The sequence below is a fragment of the Plecotus auritus genome (genome assembly GCF_963455305.1).
Source record: "Plecotus auritus genome assembly, chromosome: 3".
Lineage (NCBI taxonomy): Eukaryota > Metazoa > Chordata > Mammalia > Chiroptera > Vespertilionidae > Plecotus > Plecotus auritus.
The window spans coordinates 133,047,889-133,065,451 of NC_137772.1; positions in this window are offsets into that span (position 1 = coordinate 133,047,889).

Genomic DNA, 17,563 nt, shown 5'->3' on the forward strand with positions numbered 1-17,563 from the left:
CACGACTGAAACAACCAGACAGATGACCCAACAGCAGGCTGCATGGGGTGACCAGGCTGGCAGGGGGGTTAGTGAGGGACGACCAAATGACCAGACAGCAGGCTGCGTGGGGCAACCAGGTTGGCAGGGGTGTTAGTGAGGGACAACGACCAAACAACTGAACAGCAGGCTGTGTGGGGCGACCAGGCCGGCAGGGGGGTTAGTGAGGATGACCAAATGACCGAACAGCAGGCTGCATGGGGCAACCAGGTTGGCAGGGGGGTTAGTGAGGGACAACGACCAAACAACTGAACAGCAGGCTGCATGGGGCGACCAGGCTGGCAGGGGGGCAGTTTGGGGTGATCAGGCAGGCAAGCAGGTGAGCAGTTAGGAGCCAGTGGTCCCGGATTGTGAGAGAGTTGTCCAACTGCTGGTTTAGGCCCAATCCCAGGATAGGTCCTAAACCGGCAGTTGGACATCCCCTGAGGGGTCCCGGATTAGAGAGGGTGCAGGCTAGGCTGAGGGGACACCCCCCCCATGCATGAATTTTGTGCACTGGGCCTCTAGTTACTTATAAATCCATGCATATATGCATATATGTACATGAATACATGCATACAGACATATATTACAGACACACTGAAGTTAAGTAAATTGTCACAGCTATAATGCTTAGACAATCGCCAAACAACTCCCCTCCAATGGATCACAGAATTGTGTTTTCCATGATATCTAAATATTGTGAATTGATAAATTATATAATTCTTAACCAACGTGTTGGGGGAGGAGGATCACAAGAAAGAGGACAAAGAAGGATAATAAATGGGAAAACTGGTAGTGTAAGGCACCAAGATGTAAGAATACATTAGAGACCAAGAACTTGAGGAATCCAGTGAGAAGACTCCCTGGGAGTGGGTGGCACTAGCTGACTCACTGGGAAGGTCTTGAGCATTTATTGGCTCAGGATATGTCAACCTCAGTGCACCCCCTAGTGGAACTCAGTGGCTTGTGGACAATATGGACTAGCATATGGTAATGTGAGCAGACAACAATTGTTTCTCTTGTTTGAAGAACTCTCTGTGCCCCTTTGTTCTCCGGGCCATTGACTCCTTGAAAGTATGCAGTATACACAGGGATCCCTGACTGAGGAGAGTCAATACTGTTATAAAACCCCCAAAGAAAAATGTGTCACTTCCTCCTTGATCAGTCATTCCAACTATTCACATTTTTTTCTTTTTGATGGAGTGGTAATGTACCATGCATGTATTATTGTAGGTCAGTAATGGAATGCTGCTGCTATGTACTCACAAACATTTATTGAGCCTGTCATGCACAGGTACTATGTTAGCTATACTGTACTAACTTCATTCTAGGCTGTGTTCTAAGCACTTTACATATATGAACTCATTTAGCCATCACAACAGCCCTGGGAGATAGGTACTGTGTTACTGACAAGGAAACTGAAGCACAGAGATGTCACACAGCCTGCTGGTGATCTTGGCAGAATTTGAACCCAGGCTGTCTGGCTTCAGAGTCTATATTCCTAATCACTATGCCATGGAGAGTGACTACAAATGTATAACATAGGCCTTATCCTCAGAAAATTTAAGTCTAGTGGGTATATTCTCAGTTTATTATCCTTTCAAAATGGGGGCACCAAGTCCCAGCTCCTCCTGCCCTATCATTTCTTAAGCAGTTGTTGGAAACTGAGCCTGCATTCCCTGCTCAGACTCTCACTGTAGCACAGACCAGTCCCCACGCTAAATGATAATTGCATGATTTTCTCTGGCTATGTAATAACAAAGCTTCAATGGAAAATTGCTTTATTATGATGTATTCAATCCAAGAAAATCATGTACAAATTAAACCACACTTTCCCAGGGAATCACACCATAATTGCAGGGAGGAAATCTGTAACTTTCTTTAAAAGGAGTCTGGGCAGATTAACATATTTGGTCAAAAAGCAAGAGATTCAATGGAAGAACTGCAAGCACAAGGCCGTGGGCAGTGTGCACCACGGTTTCAGTATTTGCTATTTCTGATATAGCAGCTACACACTTCAGAGCCTTGGTCCTCTTTGATCCAAGTCTGAGCAAAAGTTCTCCCACAGTGGATTAATGATCCGAGAAGAGAGCAAAAAGCAACTGAAGGAGTAAAAATAAACTGCCAGACCAGACTGCACTATTGATAGAGAGATCTTATTTCCAGTGGTTCAGATGCCAGAAAGGGAAGGACGAATATTAACTCTGCAGGTGAATGAAATGCTAGAGTCCCCGGATTGCAAGGTAGTAACTTAAACTCAAATATCAGGGCCCGCTACAGCCTCTGCTGTATCAGGCACCTGCGACACCCACCATCTCAGTGGACAGCGGGCCCTGCCTACATCTTGCAGGCACTAAGCAGTAGCTGGGCTAGGGCCAGGCAGACTTGGGTAGTCAGATACCATGACTGGTCTTGAATGTGGTGGGGATTCAGGTCCTTATGCAGTTCAATTTTGTATATTCCTGGCCAAGAGAACTTGTATGGCTGTGTGTTTAAGTGCTGGGCTTTAGATGTGAGTTTATAACCTTATTAACTATTTGACCTCGGATATGTGGCAATCTCTTTAAACTCTAGCTTGCTTATTTGTGAAATTGGGTTGATAATGCCATAGAATTGTGAACTCATATATGTATATATAATTGGAAACTTTGTTCTGTTATTAAGGCATTCACATTCAGGGATGGCTTATAAGGTCTGTGTTTCCAAAGAAAGGTGCAATGGTGTTGTAACAACAGAGCAGATCCAGCTACTAAAGCTTCTGAGCTGGAAGGGATTTGGGAATTCACCTTAGATGGGAAGGGTACTGAAAGGAGGAAGAGGGTGACAAGAGAAGGTGATGGATTGAGGAATTCCAAAGACACATTTCATCCAAGTTGAATTCATTCACTCCTAAATCTTTCTTGAGTATCTACTATGCACAAGGCACCATGCCAAACATTCTCATTGCCCTAAAACATTGCTCGAGTCTAGTAGGGTAGATATGGTGTGACCCACCTTGTCATAAATCTCATGAAAGAGCTTTCCTAAGGACAAGTCCATGTCTGCCTGGAGGGAGATCAATGAATGGTGACCTCTATATAACCTCTATCCTGGCAGGTTGCCTTGCCCATCTGCCTATCTTTCTTATTGTTAAAGATCTTCAAGGCAAGCAATTTCATAGCTGCCCTTGGTCACCAATTCTGTGTCTTAAAACTGTAACAAGCAATTCTTCGTAATGTTTAACTGAAAGATCTTGTGCTGTAGTTTAAATCTGATCCCTCCCATGTCCTCAGAAAAGATAAAGAGCAGCTGGCCACCATCTTCTGCATGGAAACGCTTTAGGGGGGTTGAGGACTGTCATTAAGTTCTTTTTGAGCTCTAGATGTGATTAACCATGTGGACTGACAGAGAAAGCAAGATGCAGACATTGTTCTTCATGTTCCTGGCAAACAAGCTTCTGTGGGAAAGAAGTGACATGGAGGACAGTGCAAGGTGCCTTTGGCCATGAACAACATGTTGGGGCAAGCAGTTGCAAGGTGGTCAGGAATTTTCTCCAAAGGACAATAAATAGACTATGATGCATCCTGGGTAAACACTTTATCACTATGACAACCCACAAAAGTTCATTTTAAAACCTCAGTTTTAGAAGACAAGGGAAGTTTGCTCTCCATCCAGATCATCAATCACCTTCTTAGGAGAACCAAGTAGCAAAATGAGGAGTAAAGAGAGAAATCAAGATTATGTTTTAGTTTGATCCTAATTAATTTGATGTACTATTAGTTGTTTTTAAAAAGACACATCCATTTATTACTTCTTAAATCTTCAAATAATGTATCTCACATAGTAGTAATTTTAAATTGTCGGGGTAATCATGCCCACTGCTTCCAATCCAATAAATACTTTGTTATTTGCAAATACAGACATATCTGGTTTCATTGCTTTTTGCTGTATTGCACTTTGCCAATACTGTATTATTTACAAACTGAAGGTTTGTGGCAACTCTGTGTTGAGCAAGTCAGTTGGTGCCATTTTTTCCAACATTTGTTCACTTCATGTCTCTGTGTCACATTTTGGTAATTCTCACAATATTTGAAACTTTTAAAATTATATTTGTCGTGGTGATATGTAATCAGTAATTTTTTAAAAATCCTCACACATGAGGACTTTTTTCCCATTGCTTTTCAGAGAGAGTGGAGGGGAGGAAAGGAGAGAGAGAGAGAGAGAGAGAGAGAGAGAGAGAGAGAGAGAGAGAGAGAGAGAGAGAGAGAGAAGCATAGATGTGAGAGAGACACATGAACCCCATCAGGGGTGGGAGGGAACCTGCAACCCAGGTACGAGTCCTTGACTGAGGAATTGAACTTGAGACCCTTCCATATGTGGGCTGACACTCTAATCATTGATCCACACTAGCCAGGGCTGATCAGTGATTTTATGTCATTATTGTAATTGTTTTGGAGAACCACAAGCTGTGCCATATAAGATGGTGAGCTTAATCAATAAATGTGTGTGTTTATTGACTGCTCCACTAACTGGCCATCCCCCTGTCTCTCTTCTTCTTCTCAGGCCTCCCTAATCCCTAGACACAAGAATACTGAAATTAGGCCAATTAATAACCTTATAATGTCCTTCTAAGTGTTCAAATGAAATGAAGTGTCATACATCTCTCACTTTAAAATAAAATCTAGAAATGATTAAGCTTAGTGAGGAAGGTGCTTCTAAAGCTGAAATAGGCCAAAAGCTAGGCCTCTTACACCAGTTAACAAAGTTTAATTTCCTTTGGAAAGTTCTTGAAGGAAAGTGAAAGTACTACTCCAGTGAACACAAAAATGTTAAGAAAATGAAACACCCTTATTACTGATCTAGAGAAAATTTTAGTGGTTTGGAGAGAAGATCAAACCAGCCACAACATTCCCTTAAGCCAAAGCCTCTCTTCAATTCTATGAAGGCTGAGAGAGGTGAGGAAGCTGCAGAAGAAAAGTTTGAAAATAGCAAGAGTTGGTTCCTGAGGTTTAAGGAAGAAGCCAACCCATTACATAAATGTGCAAGGTGAAGCAGCAAGTGCTGATGTAGAAGCTGCAGTAAGTCACCCAGAAGATGTAGCTAAGATAATTAATGAAGGTGGCTACCTACTCTAAACAATTGATTTTAAATGTAGATGAAATAGCCTTATAATAAAGAAGATGACATCTAGGACTTTCACGGCTAGAAAGGAAAGGGTTAATGTCTCACTTCAAAGCTTTAAAGAACAGATGGACCCTCTTGTCAGGGGCTAATACAGCTGGTGGGTTTAAGTTGAAACCAGTGCTCATTTACCATTTCAAAAATCCTAGCACCCTTAAGAATTATGCTAAATCTACTTGCCTGTGCCCTTTAAAAGGAATAAAGCCTGGATGACAGCACATCTGTTTACAGCATGGTTCACTGAATATTTTAAACCTTCACTGAGACCTACTTCTCAAAAAAAAAAAAGCTTTCTTTCAAAATATTACTGCTCATTGACAATGCACCTGGTCACCTGAGAGCTCTGATGGAGATATATAAGGAGATTAATGTTGTTTTCATGCCTGCTAATACAACACCCATTCAGCAGCCCATGGATCAAGAAGTAATTTTGATTCAAGTCTTATTATTTAAGAAATAAATTTTATGAGGCTAAAGCTGCCGCAGATAGCCATTCCTCTGATGGATCTGGGCAAAGTAAATTGAAACTCTTCTGGAAAGGATTCATCATTCCAGATGCCATTAAGAACATTTGTGATTCATAGAAAGAGGTCAAAATGTCAACCTTCATTGGAATTGGAGAAGTTGATTCCAATCCTCATAGATAACTTTGAGGGGTTCAGAAATTCGATGGAGGAAGTAACTGCAGATGTGATGGAAACAGCAAGAGAACTTGAATTAGAAGTAGAGCCTGAATTGACTGTATTTCTGCAACCTCATAATAAAACTTAAATGGATGAGGAGTTGCTTCATACGGATTCCCAAAGAAAGTGGTTCCTTGAGATCAAATCTACTCCTGGTGAAAATGCTGTGAAGACTGTTGAAATGACAATGAAGGATTTAGAATATTATATAAACTTACTTGATAAAGCAGTAGCAGATTTTGAGATAATTGACCAGTTTTGAAAGAAGTTCTACTGTGGGTAAAATGCTGTCAAACAGCATTGCATGCTACAGAAAAATCATTCATGAAAGGAAGAATCAGTTGATGTAGCAAACTTCATTATTTTCTTATTTTAACAAATTGCTACAGCTACCTCAGCCTTCAGCAACCCTGATCAGTTAGCAGCCATCATCATCAAAGCAAGATCTTCCAACAAAAAGATTACATCTGGCTGAAGATTCAGGTGATGGTTAGCATTATTTATCAATTATGTATTTTTTAATTAAAGTATGTATATTACTTTTTAGACATAACATGATTGCACACTAATAGACTACAGTCTAGTGCAATGCCTTTGTTCTAACCTACCATCCTTCTGCTGCAGCTGAATTCAACAGTGCCTTATGTGAATTACTTCTTGTCTCCTGAGACTACACAAACATGAGGAACTTCATGTAAAGCAAATCCTATTTGTAGATAGTGGAAGCAAGAGTCTTGGTTACATTTTTTGGTCAAATTCATACACTGAGTCACAAACTGAATTCAGGACTTTTGATTTCCAGGCAACCAATGGGAATCCTGGGCTATCAGGCTCCTCCCAGAAGGTATAATCCCAAGTCTGGCTAAAGATGGAAAGATGAATGAGATGATCTCTAGGAGCCTTTCAGTCTGAATATATTTTTCTAAGAATATATTGTTAGAGATCAATGCAGTGATTAAATCATCAAAACAGCAAATCAATAAGGATATATCAGTCTTAAATGACACATTAGACCAAATAGACATAATTGATATTTACAGAGCTTTCGATCCCAGAATGCCAGAATATGCATTCTACTCTAGCACAAATGAAACATTCTCAATAATAGACCATATGTTGGAACATGAAACTAGCATTGACAAAGTTAAGAATATTAAAATTGTACTAAGCATAGTCTCTGACCACAATGTGTTAAAATTGGAAATAAACTGGCAAAAGAAAACAGGAAAAGCCACAAATATGTGGAGTTTACACAACATGCTATTGAGGCTTCCAGTCAAGATGGCAGAGTAGGTAAACACAGTACTTACCTCCTCCCACGATTACATACTAGTAAAAATTACAACTACTAAACTACAGAACCACCATCATTGAGAACCACCTAAAAGTTAGCTAAACAGAAGTCCTATAACTAAGGATACACAGAACAAGCCACACTGAGGCTGGTAGGAGGGGTAGAGACAAAGAACAGGGTGGTCCCAGACCCACATGTAGTAGTTAAAAACCCAAAGGAGTACTAGTATGTTGGCTGTGGAATCCCCTCCTAGGGGTGAGGAGTTCCAGCCCCATACTAGCCTCCACAGCCTGGATTTCAGTGCCAGGAAGAGAAGGCCCCATAACTTTGGGCTGTGAAAACAAGTGCAGATTGTGGTTGAATGAGACAAAGGGCTGTTGATGTTCCAAGTGTTGCTTTTAAAGGGCCAATGCATGTGTTTACGTGGACATACTTGCTCTGAGCTTCAGCACTGGGACAGCAGCTCAAAAGGCACCAGGAACATAGGGGAGGAACTGGCTTTGGGAGGAACTGAATTGTCTGGCTTTGGAATGAGGACCGGAGAGTTGGCAGGTGCAGGTGGATAACATATGAGTCTCCATCAATCTAGCTATACTGCTTTCTCTGCCCTGGTGATTCCCTGAGAGCCTGCCCCACCCAACTCATGGGCCCATGCAAGCCACTTCCAGTGGCTTTTCCATACAAATGTCCTGTCTTGACTCATGCTTCAGACTTTCCTAAAATCTTTCAAAGGTTCACAAATTCTAAACTCGGCGTACTCCATACTGCTTACTAAGTGGCCCTAGGCCTGGCACTAGCAGCAGCCAGCCTCAGTGTTCAGCTTGGACTCTCCCAGGAACCTCCAAGCCCCACACAAGTAACAGCCATCTGAAGATTGCTTTGTAGCTCATGGTAGGTGGCCCAGGAGGTTCCAGAGCCAGTGCACCCTGTGGACAACTTCAGAGCATACCAAAGTACCACCCAACCACCTCCACCAGTGATATCCTCAAGAGGCAGACTTGGCAAGAACCAAAGCCCTGTTGAAGCAAATCTTGCTCCAGGGTGTCATCCCTGCACAGCAGCTCCTCTGCTGTAGTCATGGCCAGTCCTCAAAGCTGATTGGCCTGGGATCAATCCCTCCCGTTGACTTGCCAATAGCAATCAAGACTCAACTACAACAGTAGGGTGCACACAGCCCACATGGGTTGGGAAGGGGTGCACCTAAAGCACCCAGCCTGGTGCTTTATGGTAATGTGACTGGGAAGGCTGTGCCATTGGGCCCTACAGGACACCTACTATATAAGGCCACATTACCATGACCAGGAGATGTAGCAGCTCTGCCTTGCCTAATACACAGAAACAAACAGAAGGAGGCAGCCAAAATGAGGAGACAAAGAAACATATCCCAAGTGAAAGGACAGAACAAAACTCCAGAAAAAGAACTTAACAAGATGGAGACAAGCAATATACCAGATGCAGAGTTTAAAACACTGGTTATAAGGATGCTCAATAATCTCACTGGAAACTTCAAGAAAGAGATAGAAAATATAAAAGTAGAGATAAAAAACATTAAAAAGAACCAATCAGAAATAAAGAATATAGTAACTGAAATGTAGAATAAATTATAGGGAATCAACAGTAGAGAAGATGAAGCAGAGGACTGAATCAGCAATTTGGAAGATAAGGAAGCAAAAAACACTAAATCAGAAGAGAAAAAAGAATTTTAAAAAATGAGAATAGTTTAAGAGGCCTCTGGGATAACATCAAGCATACCAACATTTACATCATGGGAGTGCCAGAAGGAGAAGAGAGAACAAGGAATTGAAAACCTATTTGAGCCCTGGCTGGTGTAGCTCAATGGTGAGTATTGGCCCACACACTGAAGGGTCATGAGTTTTATTCTGGTGAAGAGCATATAACTGGATTGGATTTGCTCCCCACCCCTGGTCAGGCAGTGTACTGGAAGCAACCAATCAATGTGTCTCTCTCACATCAATGTCTCTCTCTCTCTCTCTCTCTCTCTCTCTCTCTCTCTCTCTCTCTCTTCTCCTTTTCTCCCTCCCTCCCTCCCACTCTCTCTGAAAAGCAATGGAGAAAAATATCTTTGGGTTAGGATTAACAAAAAAAGAAAACCTATTTGACAAAACTAATGATGGAAAACTTCCCTAACCTGGTGAAGGAAATAGACAAGCACAGAAGGTCCCAAACAAGATGAACCAAAAGAGGCTCATGTCAACACACATCATAATTAAAAACAAAGAGAGAATCTGAGAAGCAGCAAGAGAAAAGCAGTCAGTTCCTTATAAGGGAACTTCCATAAGACTGTCAGCTGATTTCTCAACAGAAACTTTGCAGGCCAGAAGGGATTTGAAGGACCTACAACCAAGATTACTCTACCCAGCAAAACTGTCATTTAGAATCAGAGAATATATGAAGAGCCTTCCAAACAAAAAAGGATTTCATCACCACCAAACCAGTATTACAGAAAATGTTCAAGGGTCTTCAAGAAGGAGGAGGAGGAGGAGGAGGAGGAGGAGGAGGAGGAGGAGGAGGAGGAGGAGGAGATGGTAATAAATACATATATGTCAGCAATTACTTTAAATGCAAATGGATTAAATGCTCTAATCAAAAGACATAGGGTGGTTGACTGGATAAGAAAACAAGACCCTTACATATGTTGTCTATAAGAGACTCACTTCAGGTCAAAAGAAACACATAGACTGAAAGCAAAGGATGGAAAAAGATAGTTCATGAAAATGGAAAAACAAAAGCTAGGGTAGCAATAATTATAACAGACAAAATAGACTTTTTAAAAAAAGGATAACAAGAGACAAATAGGAACTAGCAATTCCACTTCTGGGTATTTATCTGAAAACACTAAACTAAAAAGATATGCATCCTTATGTTCATTGCAGCATTATTTTTAATAGTCAAGATATGAAAGCAACCTAAGAGTTCATCAATAGATAAAGAAGACATGGTATATATATATATATATATATATATATATATATATATATATATATATATATATAATGGAATAAATTCAATTATAAAAAAAGAATGAAATATTGCCATCTGCAAGACTCCACCAAGAGGCTGTTAGAAACAATAAACAATTACAGTAAAGTTGCAGGATACAAAGTCTATGTTAAAAAGTTCATTGCATTCCTATATATTAACAATCAATTTTCAGAAAAAGAAATGAAACAATTCCATTGAAATTGCAACAGAAAAGAAGAAAAGACTTAAACATAAATTTAACAAAGAATGTGAAAGGACCTATAAACTGAAAGTAACTGAAGAAGACACAAAGAAATGGAAACATATTCCATGTTCATGGATTAGAAGAATCAACATAGTTAAAATGGCCATATTATCCACAGCAATATACAGATTTAATGCAAACCCCATCAAAATCCCAATGAATCACTGACTTCAAATTATACTACAAAGCTACAATAATAAAACAGTATGGTATTGATAGAAAAACAGACACACAGACTAATAAAACATAATTGAAAGCCCAGAAATAAATCCCACATGTATATGGACAACTACCTTTTAACAAAGGAGACAAAAACATACAATGCAGAAAAGAAAGCCTCTTCAATAAATGGAGCTGAGAAAACTGAAAAGCCAGATGCAAAAGAATGAAACTAGAATGTTATTTGACACGATGCACAAAAATGAACTCAAATGGGTCAGATCTAAATATAACACCTGAAATAATAAAATACACAGAAGAAAACATAGGTACCAAACTTATGGACCTTGGTCTCATAGGATGTTATGATTTTGATCCCAAAGGCAAGGGAAGTAAAAGCAAAAATAAATAAATGGAACTATGTCAAACTAAAGTTTCTGCACAGCAAAAGAAACCATCAACAAAACAAAAAGGCAACCAACTGAATGGGAGAAGGCAAACAATTGAATGTGTATTTGCAAACAATACCTCCAATAAGGGGCTAACATCCAAAATACATAAAGAACTCAAACATCTTGACAACAGAAACACACACAAAACAATTAAAAAGTGGACCAAGAATCTGAATAGACACTTTTCCCAAGAAGACATACAAATGGACAACAACTTATGAAAAGATGCTCAACTTCACTAGCTATAGGGAAATTCAAATAAAAACCACAATGAGATACTACTTCACACCTCTTAAGATACCTATTATCAAGAAACAAGAAATAAGAAATGTTTGAGAGGATGTAGAGAAAAAAGAACTGTCATACACTGCTGATGGGAATTTAAATGGTACAGAAACTATAAAAAGCAGTATGGAGATTCCTCAAAAATTAAGAATGGAGTTTTGGCTGGTGTGGCTCAGTTGGTTGAATGTTGTCCTATGCACTAAGAGGTCAACAGTTCAATTTCCAGCCAGGGCACATACCTGGGTTGTAGGCTTGATTCCCAGTAGTGGGCATGCAGGAGGCAGCAGAACAGTTTCTTTCTCATCAGTTTCTCTCTCCCCCTCCCCCTTCTCCTCTCTCTCTAAAATCAATAAAACATATTTTAAAAATTAAGAATAGAGTTACCTTATAACCCAGCAATCCACATTCTGGATATTTACTCAAAAAATTTGAAAACTTTTATTCATAAAGATACATGTATTCCTATGTTCATTGCAGCATTATTCACAGTAGCCAAGACATGATAATGACCTAAGTACCCCTCAATGGAGGATTGGATAAAGAAGATGTGGTACATATATACAATGTAGGAAAAGATGAAAGATGCCTTTGTGACAACATGGATGAATCTTGAGTATCATGCTAAGCAAAATAAGTCAGATGGAAGTGTAGAAGAATATGATTTCACTCACATGTAGAATATAAAACAGAAAGCAACAAATGAACAAACAAAACAAACCAAAAGAACCTGATAGACACAGACAACAGTATGGTGGTTACCAGAAATGAAGGGGATTGGAGGTAGGTTAAAGAGAATAAAGTGGGGCAAGTATCGGTAATGGAAGAAAACTAAATTTTGTGTCTATTTACGGATGATGTATTATAGAATTGTACACTTGAAACTTATATAATTGTATTAACCAACATCACCCAATATGCAAATCGACCGAACGGTGAAACAACCAGAACAACTGCTCGACCAGTCACTATGAGATGCACTGACCACCTCAAGGTCCCTCCCCCTGGCCAGCAGGCTCTGAGCCCCCAATGGCGAATGGAGAACTGGGGGTGGGTGGAGGCGGGGGATGGGGCTGGCTGCTGGGGAAGATGGCCCTGATCACAGGCCAGGCCTAGGGACCATACCCATGCACTAATTTCATGCACTGGGCCTCAAGTCTATATATATAAAAGGCTAAGTGTCCTTCTGACTGGTAGCTATGATGCACACTGACCACCAGGGGGCAGACACTCAAGGCAGGAGCTGCTGAACTGTAGTGACTAAGTAGCAGCAGTTCTCGGGTGATGCACCCGGAAACCAGAGAGGAGGGAGCCCAATTCCTCAGAGGGCCGCACAATTCCACCTTCAGCCAAGGTTATGTTGTTGCTGGGGCACTGTTGGCCCCGTATCTGGTTTACTGCACACTTGCATTTGCATTCCACACCCTGTATGACAGCAACTTTGCAGAGTGCCCTCTTGCACGCCGGGACCACTCGGGGGATGTTGGAGAGCCGGTTTTGGCCTGATCCCCGCAAGCCAGGTCAAGGGACCCCACCTGCCAGAGGGACCCCCCTCACTCCACCGCGGGACCAAGGGAGGTTAGCTCCAGGGTGTGTCTGGCCCATCTTGCCCAGTCCCGCCCTGCCAACCACCTTCTAATTAATTTCCTTTCAATGTGCATGAATGCACGCACAAGGACACTAGTATTTAATAAAAAAAGAATAGACTGGATTCTCAAAGGTCATCTGCTGGTCAACTCTCTCTAAAAGACCACTTATTACACTGAAAATACCCTCAATGTCTGCTGCTTTATCCTTTGGTATTTTAGTGCATTTTGCCTATAATTTAGTTTTCTATCTATCATCCATTTTATGGTACAAGTCTATTCCAAGCTGGGAGAACAGTGAACATAAATTGCTTTGCAGATTCACCTTATTTTTATTTTTGGCAGCTTTGAAGGAGTAAAAGCTGTGTACTTCAGAAAATGAGAGCTAGCAGAGGCCTTTTGACCACCCTCCCATTTTACAGATGTGGAACTGAAGCTCAGAAGGAGGAAGTTACTTGCTCAGTTGGTGGAAGAGCCAAAACTAGATTCAGGCTAATGCAATTAATTGTAAATCCAACAAATATAAATGTGAATATTCAAAGCACTGATCTAGGAGCTACCAGAAGAAAAGAGTAAATTTCAACCTGGCTCTGAGGACTTGATAGTCAATGATGGCAGGTTACTTAACTACAGTCCATGATAATCTAGACGTAGGCAATGCATTAGGTGCTATTGTTGCTATTTTTTAAATGTTTTTAATTTTTATTTGAGTGAGAGAGAGGAAGGGGAGAGAGAGAGGGAAAGAGAGAGGGAGAGAGAGACAGAAACATTGATTTGTTGTTCCACTTATTTATGCATTCCTTGGTTGCTTCTTGTATGCATTGTTGCTATTTTTTGATGATGAAAATGTACAAAGAATTCTCAACAGAAAGTCATCAGATTGGAAAAGATATTCAAAATCATATTACCCTTATCCACAATCCTGCTCTGCCCCCAGCCCACTAGGGCTATCTGGAATGGACAAAATACATATCTGTGTTGGAAGCCAGTGGATGGATGGTAACGAATCTAAATCATATTCTATTTATGTTGCTTGGCCTTTCTATGCCTTGGCTTGTCTCTCCTGCAACCATTTCTTGTACTTTCTGAGAGGTGAAGAGCTGTGTTGAGATCTGACACTCTATCATTCCAGTATGTCTTCCCCCAGACCATCTGGCCCTTTTACCATGACCTTACAGATCCCCTCCTCTTGGAATAATTCAATTAATAATCATAATTGCATCTAAGTGTTGAGCAACTAGCATATGTCAGACACTGTGCTAAATGCTTTTCTTTCTCACACAGCCTCAGGTAATTCTCACAACATTAAAGACAAGGAAACAGCTATTCAGAAAAGCTGGGCAACTTCCCCAAGGCTACACGCTCCAAAGTGGCAAAGCTGGTTCTATAACCTAAGACAGTCTGACTCTAAAACCTAGGTTTTTCATTATAGCACATTGTTTTTCAAACACCAAATGCTAAACCCATGACACATATATTTTTAAAACATTGATCTTATAATACATCCTATCTAAAAAAAGAGTAATATGCAAATTAACCATCACTCCACTACACCCACAAGCCATACCCACCAGCCAATCAGGAGTGAGTATGCAAATTAACCCAACCAAGATGGCTGCAGCCCTGGAGCGAGCAGGAGGCTTGGGTTTCCCCGGCAATAGAGGAAGCCAAGCTTTCCGAACACCCTGGCAGGCCCAGGCCTCTACTCAAGGCTACAAAGTTTCAATTATAGAAGATAAATAAATCCCAACAAAAATGGCAGCAGCCACGGAGCTGGAGAGAGTAGGAGGCTTGAGTTGCCCCCTGCAATGGAGGAAGCCAAGCTTTCTGCACACCCTGGCCTGCCTTGGTCTCCACTCAAGGCTACAAAATTTCAATTATAGAAGATAAATAAATCCCAACAAAAATGGCTGTGGCCATGGAGCAAGCAGGAGACTTGGCTCTGCTCCAGGCTACAAAGTTCCAATTGTAGAAGATAAATAAATCCCAGATACCAGGGCCTCCACTTGGGTCACCGGGGGGCATGGCCAGCCCTCAAACCACCACAGGCCCCTCACCCATGCTGCCCCACACCCCAAGGGAACTCCTACCCTGATCCGGGACACCATTCAGGGCAAACCAACTGGCCTCCACCCATGCACCAGGCCTCTATCCTATCTAATAAAAGAGTAATATGCAAATTGACCATCACTCCAACACACAAGATGGCTGCCACCATGTGGACACGAGATGGCCACCACAAGATGGCCAGCAGGAAATGGCAGTTGGGAGGGACCAGGTCTGCAAGGGAGGGCAGTTGTGGGTGATCAGGCCAGCAGGGGAGGGCAGTTGGGGGCGATCAAGCCTGCAGGGGAGGGCAGTTAGGGGTGACCAGGCCAGCAGAGGAGAGAAGTTGGGGATGACCAGGCCTGCACGGAAGGACAGTTGGGGGAGACCCAGGCCTGCAGGGGAGAGCAGTTGGGGAGACCAGGCCTGCAGGGGAGGGCAGTTAGGGGTGACCAGGCCTGCAGGGGAGGGCAGTTAGGGGCAATCAGGCTGGCAGGGGAGTGGTTAGGGGAAGATCAGGCTGGCAGGCAGAAGCGGGTTAGGGGCAATCAGGAAGGCAGGCAGGCAAACAGTTGGGAGCCAGCAGTCCTGGATTGTGAGAGGGATGTCCGACTGCCCATTTAGGCAATCCTACCGGGATCAGGCCTAAACGGGCAGTCAGACATCCCTCGAGGGGTCCCAGATTGGAGAGGGTGCAGGCTGGGCTGAGGGACACCACCCCCCCCCTGTGCACGAATTTTGTGCACCGGGCCTCTAGTATCCTGTATAATAAAAGCCCAGTGACCATAACAACAGAATGACCAGAACAACCACTCAACCAGTCACTATGAGGTGCACTGACACCTCTTGGTCTCTTTCCTCGGCCAGCAGGCTCCCATTGCCCAATGGCGAACAGGTACCTGAGGGTGGGTGGCGGAGGATGTGGGTGGCACCAGGCCAAGGCCCCCACCCCACTAGTCACCCCACACACAGAGGGCAACCCACGGCAGGGGTGGGACTGGTGAGCAGGCGGAACGGCCGACTTCTTGGTCCCTCCCCCTGGCCCGCAGGCTCCAATCACCCAATGGCAAACTGGGAACCCAGGTGAGTGACGGCGGGAGGCAGGGCCAGCTGCTGGCACCCGGGAAAGATGGCCCTGATGGCAGGCTATGCCTAGGGACTGTACCCGTGCATGAATTTGGTGTGCCGGGCTTCTAGTATTTTTATAATGAAGGATATCTGTGCTAAGATGAGGCAAATATAGCCATATTGCAACAAAGTAAATTAAAAGATTGCTGACTGGATTGGAAGTCACGCCTGGGGTCTGGAAGTCACAACTGGAAGTCACGCCAGCTCCGACACTGAAGTGCACCCTCGGGAGTCAGTTCTTCCTGTCCTCATAAGTGGCAAGTTAGTATCTGACCCCACCACAGTTTCATAGAGACAGTGTGAAATTATACTTTTAAAACAATTGTAGTGGACCAAGTTCAGCTCAATTATAAGAGAAGTGTTTCAGAAACATGTGTGTTGATACATTATTTGTAGTGGACCAAGTTCAGACTAATTATAAGAGAAGTGTTTCAGAAACATGTGTGTTGATACATCACAGATCCAATTTTAAGCTAAATTTATGGCCCATCTTTTCTGACTCACGTTTTGTAAAGAGTACAGAATGTGCCTATTGTGTTCTAAAGTATTACCTTTACAACTATAGGAAACTGAGTGTCTTATTTGTGTCAAGGATTGCAGAACTTGGGGTCTCCGTAACTTGAGGAGGACATAGAGCACATGGAGATAGCACCGCCAATAGATAAGGAGCTGGAGAGGAAAGCAAGAAAGAAGTTAGAGGATTACATATTTTTAGCTTTTCTCTGAAAAGATAAGATTTATGGATTCAGAAAGTACCCAGTAATTATTTACTGAGTTAAATAAAACTTCATATGAGAAAAGGAAAGAAAATAATAGTGAACGATAGTATGCAAAGGGGTTGTTTAGGAAGAACTTTCAGACAGGCAAGATTCTAAACTAGTGGGAAGAGGCTCACTTTTCCTAGCAATTATCTCAAATAGGATACATAAAAGCCCAGGTGGCTTTGACCAGGGCTGTCCAGCCTGGTGGCAAAAACAGACAGGATTATTTGGTCCTCTGACCCTACTCTCTAAAATTGGGAGGAATGAACTTGGTTCCCAGACCTGGCTGTGCCAGTTCCGAAGTTAGATGCTGCCACCTAGTGTTTGCTGCTCTCACCTCCCAATAATGTGGTCTCCCTCAGACCTAAATACCAAAGGCATACCAACACAGAATCTACATTAAGGTATTTGTTGAATAGAGAACCATATTTTTCCATGTATAAGACGCGATTTTTTTCTAAAATCGTTAGACTGAAAATCGAGGGGGTCTTATACACAGAAGTCAGCCAAGGAGGGAGCTGCGCAGGTGCATAGCTGCCCACACCTTGTCCAATCACCAGCCTTATTGTTACTGACATCAGCTGATGTCATAATTGGAGGTGGAGGTGGAGAGTGTGCAGATGCAAAGGGACCAGAGCCTTCTGAGCCCATAAAGGTGTCAAAAAATAAAAAGATAAATACTGGTAAGCGATTGTCTTACTCTGCAAAATTCAAACTGAATGTAGTCAGCTATGCAAAAGAGCA